Source organism: Mastigoproctus giganteus, chromosome 9 (genome assembly GCF_048544385.1).
Source record: "Mastigoproctus giganteus isolate SK-2022 chromosome 9, ASM4854438v1, whole genome shotgun sequence".
Lineage (NCBI taxonomy): Eukaryota > Metazoa > Arthropoda > Arachnida > Uropygi > Thelyphonidae > Mastigoproctus > Mastigoproctus giganteus.
In genome coordinates this window covers 205,451,997-205,458,691 of record NC_143583.1, presented here as the reverse complement: position 1 = coordinate 205,458,691, position 6,695 = coordinate 205,451,997, and positions in this window count along the sequence as shown.

The window sequence follows — 6,695 nt, the reverse complement described above, 5'->3', positions numbered from 1 at the left end:
ATTTCTGGAAAGCTTTTGATACTGTTACACATGGAAGACTTTGTACAAATTTGAGAGGTATGTCATTAAGGGTAAGTTGCTACAATGGATAAAGGGATGGTTGAGTGGGAGACGACAGAGAGTGGTAATCAATGGACACTGCTCTTCGTGGACAAATGTTATTAGTGGAGTTTCCCAGGGTTCTGTGTTGGGCTCGTTGTTTTGTATATTTATCAATGATATTGATGAAGGTATATCAGATGTAATATCCAAGTTTGCAGATGATACAAAGATTGGCAGAGTTGTTAACGACAGTAAAGACAGTATGCTACTCCTACTGGATCTAGATAAGTTGGAAAATGGGCTGAAAAGTGGCAACTGAAGTTTAACATTGACTAATGCAAAGTACTGCACATGGGTAGCAATAACCGAAGATAAACGTACCAACTGTGTGGTACTATACTCAAGGAAGTGGAAAGTGAAAAATATCTGGGGATAATTGTGCAGTCAAATATGAAGTTCGCTGAGCAGTGCAGGCAGGTCATGGAGTCTTGTCAATGATATATAGGAATTTTGCTAGCAGGGATAGGGAGGTGAAATATCCCATTATACAAGGCAATGGTCAGGCCACACCTAGAGTACTGTGTACAGGTCTGGAGGCCTCATTTTAGGAAGGATGTAGAGTTGCTAGAACAATTACAAAGAAGGGCAACATGATTGGTGAATGAAGGGATCCTCTTACCAAGAAAGGCTTAAGTTCTGCAAATTGCAGCACCTGGAGAGTAGGCCCCTGCGTGGTGATCTGATTGAGGTGTATAAGGCCCTGAATGAGTTGGGCAAGCTGAATGCTGATGGGATTCTTGCTCAGACTAAGAACCTGTGGGGGCACAGTTTCAAATTGAGGAAAGATAGTTGTAGAATAGATGTGCGGAAATTTGCATATACGAGATGCTATCAAAATGTTCCCGGACTGCAATAATGCCATGCCTTCTGCTTGATCTTGGTTGCTGTGCAAATGTGTATGCACAGTACACTTAATTGGAAATGTAACACACTAATTTTTCTCGAATCACTCAATGCATCCTGTGAAACAAATCTAACTCTGAATATGGCTCCTGTACAGGCAAAGGCTGGACACCACTGCTGTACAGGATCATCAGTAGCTATGCCATTCATATCTAGTGGACCAGTGTGGTGCACCCTTTGCTTTTCGTGTTACCATAAGTAAAGAAACCGTTGATATTTTTCTTTGCATTCTTAACCAATGACTTAATTGTAATGTGCATTAGCAGGCCTAATCCCCTTAGCAACTTTATTGCACACTAGTGTATGCTTTCCTGTAGGTTTCTGTGTTCTCTATAATTTATAATTATCCCATGCATTTTTCTTCTCTCTCTCTCTCTGGATTCTCATCACTTAATCTTACATTCATTTAGATCTAAATGAATGGCACTTGAACAATATCCTGTAGTTGGTAGAAAGAGCTTAGTAGCTTCTATGATTACCTCCCATTTGTACTGTTTCACTAATTGTCATAAGTTTGAATGGTACATAGTTTGAGGCTTTCTACCCTAAAATTTTATTTCTGAGAAGCACACCTTTTGGCACCTCTCATACTGTGTAACTAAGTTATAAAAGTGCTGTCAGCTCTTAAACCTCTGTGTATCTACCCACCCACCGATTAGACGCCAGATAGTTTCAAAGTGGTGCTGTCTGAGTGGTGGTATATAAATGAGAACAAGTAACAGTAGATTTCTCTAATTTGGAACAGTTAATTATTAAATTTTAATAAGGCAACTTGAAAAGGATATCACTATGAGTTGTTAAATAATAATGCCTAATGTAAAAACTTAGGTTTTCTTAAAATTTAACTATGTAGTAATGATGCAATTGCACTAAATAATATCATCAATAATTATTCTACTAGATGTGGAGTATCATCCTTGGCCTACTGAAAAAAAAAAAAAATCTGCAGAACAGTGTGCCCCATTTGTATTTGTCAATTTTATCTGATGATGCATATTAGGCTTCTAACAGGGAATTTACATGCAAACTTACTTCAAAACAAGTGTCAAAATTCCTGTAATGACATTCTTAAAAAACTTATGGGTATGATGCACAATTTGATTATCAGTGAAAGACATTTTGTATTGTATTATTAACAAAACAATAAATATCATAGTGAAAGTTGGATATTGATAGATAAGCAGCTTGAAAGTGAAAACTTGTGCTTGCTTGACATTTCCTTTAGTTGACTCAGAATAGGCACAGATTTTTAAATAAATCTCTGCCCTTTTTTTTTTTTTTTTTTTAATGAAAACCCCAAACATGAGAGGTATTAGAACCTATAGGACTTGGTACTTTGCATGGGTTGGAGGTTGAGAAGACAAAAGAAGTTATATTTGTTGACATTAGACTTGAACTTCTGTAGACTGTAATTTTCAGGAAATGTGTATGAAGGAAGGTTGTTCCAGAAAATGGCAGTTGAATGAATAAACAAGGAAGATGAAAAATTGGTTCTGTGAGTTTGAAGTTGGACATTAAATGGATGTTGGCTAGTGGCAACACATGTTTGGACTGTTTTGAAAGAGAGCGAGTGGGAATTATAGAAGCCAATTCAGAAGAACAGTTCCCATGGAAGTAACTGTAGAAAAGGCATGCAGCAGAAACAATACATCTATGAGACAGAGAGTGGAATGACTCTGTTAGAGATGAGTCATTAATTAATGTAACTTCCCTCTTCTGAATGCAATCTAGAAGCATGAGAGAGGTTTTGGGGGCACTGTGCCAGATGTGGGAACAATATTCCATGGTAGGACTGATTTGTGATTTGTACAGAGTGAACAGCTCTTTGGAAGAAAAGTAATGCTGAGAGTGAGCGAAAGAGAAAACCAAGTTTTTTAGATGCAGAGGAAGCAATATTTGTAATCTGCTTGTGCCAAGAAAGATTAGAAGTCAGGGTGGGTAATCCCCAAAAGAGATATATCATCTTGCCTAAAAATTGGAGTGTCATGAAAGATAAGCATAGGAGCGGAAGAATCTTTTTTGTCAGATATAAGACAGGAATGACTTTTAGAAGGAATGAAATCAACTAAGTTGTCTTTGCCACACTGGAGAGCTGCATTTACGGAATTGGTAGTGGATATTCAAGAAGTTGAAGCTGATTGAGCAGGGTGAGGTTTCTCAAACTGGAAAGTGGAATGCAATGTGCTATCATCAGTAATGTGCTATGGATAGGATTTCTGGTCAATGGAAGAAGGTCATTAATATACAAGAGGAAAAGAGTGGGGGAAAGAACTGAACCTTGGAGGTCACCAACATTAGTGGAGAAGTTGGAAGACAAAGAGCCATCACTCTCAGTAGATTCAGAGAGAAAACTGGATAACCAATTACAAAAAACAGTTGGCAAACCATAAGATGGAAGCTTGTTTAGAAGACCTTTATGCCAAACACGATCGAAAACCTCTGAGATGTCAAGAGCAACTTTTCCATTGAATTTGTCGATAAATGGGTAACATAAGCCAGAATATCACCAGTGGATCGACACTGACGAAATCCATACTGGCGATCATTGATCAGATGGAACGTTTCTAGACAGTTTAAGATTTAGTGGTTAATTGATTTCTCCATTACTTTAGAAAGAGGAAGTAATTGCGATGGGATGATAATTGGACAAGAGGGATTTGTCATCCTTTTTAGGAACCGGCTGGATATGATCAAATTTCCAAGAAGAAGGAAAACCACCTTTGGAATAAGAAAGTGAAAAAAGGCAGCAAAGAACAGGAGTAAGTTCAGGAGCGCAGGTTTTGAGAACATGTGGAGAAATACCATCAGGACCTGGAGCTTTCTTAGCGTCAAGATTCGTCAAAATCCTTCTGACATCCTATTGGCCGATGACCACAGGAGACATTGACAGCAATGTGCTGGGAATGGTGGGAGGTGTTTTACCAAGATCATTAATACATGAGTTGGAAGAAAAATGGGATGCTAACAGGTCAGCTTTATCCTTGGCTGAAGTCACAACAGAACCATCTAGTTTTGACAGAGGTGGGAGCAGAGATGGGCAAAAGTTGCGGCCAATAGCTTTGGCAAGAGACCAGAATGCTTGGCTACCATTAGGGCAAGAAGCAAGTTTTGTGCTCATAGCCTGTTCAAAATCTAGTTTGGACTGATTAATAACTACTTTAGAATTGTGAGCAGAAAATGAAACTGAAGAACTGGAAAAAAGCCAATTATTATATGCAACATTCTTATCTCAAACAGCCTTAGCACATTTATTGGAAAACCAAGGTTTAGATAAAGGACGAGATTTTAAGGCGGAGCGTGGAATAAAGGAATCTCTCGCAGGTCATCCCATTTTGCATTCTTATAATGCCAAACAACACGAGGTTGGGAATAGCCATGAGATAAAGGCTCCATTGGAGAAGAGACAATTACCAAGTTGTGATCTGTGGTGCCTAAAGGACCACTCATTTCAACCGTGTACTTAGAAGGGTTGTTTGTGAGAAAAAGATCAAGCGTGTTGGCTGTATGGTTAGGATTGTCTGGTATTTCTGGTAGGTAAATGAACAATCTGTGCGAGGTCATTAGTAATTGCAAAAGCCTCAACATCTCGACCAGCTGGGTTTGTATGACTAGAAAATGGAAGCCTGCTGGATTTGTCAACATTAAAGTCACCAAGGAAAATTGGACTGGAGAAAGTCAGAAAGTTCCAAATAATTAGTGAAGTTGGGAGAATGGTAGAGACAACAGATGAATTTGACCGAATGAAGTAGAGAGATTTTAAGCCAGAGAAGATCGAAAAGAGGAGATTCCAAATTACTAAGTCTCTGACAGGGAATATCGGAACTGACATATGCACAAGTACCACCTTTGAGGCGAAGAATCATACAGCAAATAATTTGAGCAACTGAGATGAGCAGTGGTTGAATCAACCAATAACTGAGATTCTGTCAGAAAAAGTACACGGGGATTGGCAGACTGTAAATGGAAATCACTGAGATTGGAACAGAGACCACATATATTGGTGAAATGAACTAGGAAGTGTTTGGGAGGTTTAAATCTTTTCGCAGATAAGTTTGCTCTGTTAGTTTGACAATTCACGAAGTATTCAACAGAAGAAAAAGTGGGGGAGGGGGGGGTCATGCTGCATGAAGATATGAAATTTTTGGATATGGCATACACATGGTATTATCAAACAAACTTTGTAACAGGCCACATGGAAAATTTGAAGAAACCCTATAAGTACCTCACAGGTAGTAGGGCAATGATTTTATGCAACAATGTGCCCATTCTGATATACTGGTTACGTACTGCAGATTACCTTCGTCATATGGTGTTTTGCAATTTTTGCTACAACAGCATGAGGCAGACTCTAAAGCCTATTGCACCATTCTTTGGAATGGTGAAGCACAGTTCACAAGAAATGGATCCTTCAATCATAGTCTGTAAACAGTCCTCATGTCATCTGTGAATAATGCCATCAGGTTTTGTGGTCAATTAACATTTGGGACAGTATCATAACAGAATACATCACTGGGTGTCTCCTACCACCTGACTCTGACCTGTAATGCCTACACATCATTCCTGAATGAAGTGTTGTCACTGCTTATGGAAGATGTGGTTGACAGTTCATTTGTTTATAAAATTGTTTAAATATAACATCTTTTATTTATAAAAAATATAGTACAGTAGATAAGTATTACTTTTCACCTTTTCACATATTAATACATTGATTTTTGTTTTTAATGTTTAATCATTTTTCCTGCATTAATATGGAAATTCAACTTCAGTGCAATAAAATATATGTGGACTAAGTTTATTATCATTAGCCATATAGTGCAAGGAAGCATTAGGCTTTTGCTGCACCAGCAAAAAAAAAAAAAAAAGTGAGTTACCCAGAGAGAGAGAGATGGGGGGGGGAATCACCAAGAAAGAGAAGAATGATTGATATCCAGCTCAGGACCCCGGTTGTGCCAAGCCCATACTAACCATCTGTGAGCGTCTTAAGTTTAATTATTAATACTGATTCTTTTTGCTGATTGAATGATGCACTCATGGGGATGTCACTAGAGAGAAAGACTTGAAATCACGAAACATTTTATGTTTTTTTTTTAATATTGTCTTCATGTCTGCTTCCCCCCCCAATTTGTCAGCTCGTGTGTTATAATTCCATCATCACATTATCATCTGATTTTCTTTCTTCTTTTCTTGTGAAACAGTGCTGTATACAAAAAAAATAAAAATAAATAAAACAAATCATTCAAAAATATAGAAAATATAGTAGCAGTGCAATATTTCCACATCTTTTAAAACTTGCAAATTTTTTTTTTTTTTTTTTTTGACATCAAGAACATTATCTAGGCACTCAGCATTAATAGTTAGGAACACAAATTAAACTGCATTAAAAATATGTAACTATTTCTGAAACTATCAATGATAATTAAATTTTTTTTTTTTTTTTTTAAACTGTAGTGCAGTTTTTGTGACCTTATTATTTATTCCACTTTTCCATATTCATATTTATATTTCCCATATTCATATTTATGATACAGACCAATTCAATAAATTTCTGATAAAGTTTTTCTTTCATTGTAAATACATTTTAGGCATGGATAGACTGAAAATAATTTATTCTGCAGAATTTTTCTTCAACACTATTTCTTTCAAATGAGACTTAAAAGCACTGATAATATGGGAAAGCAGTTGGGACAAGG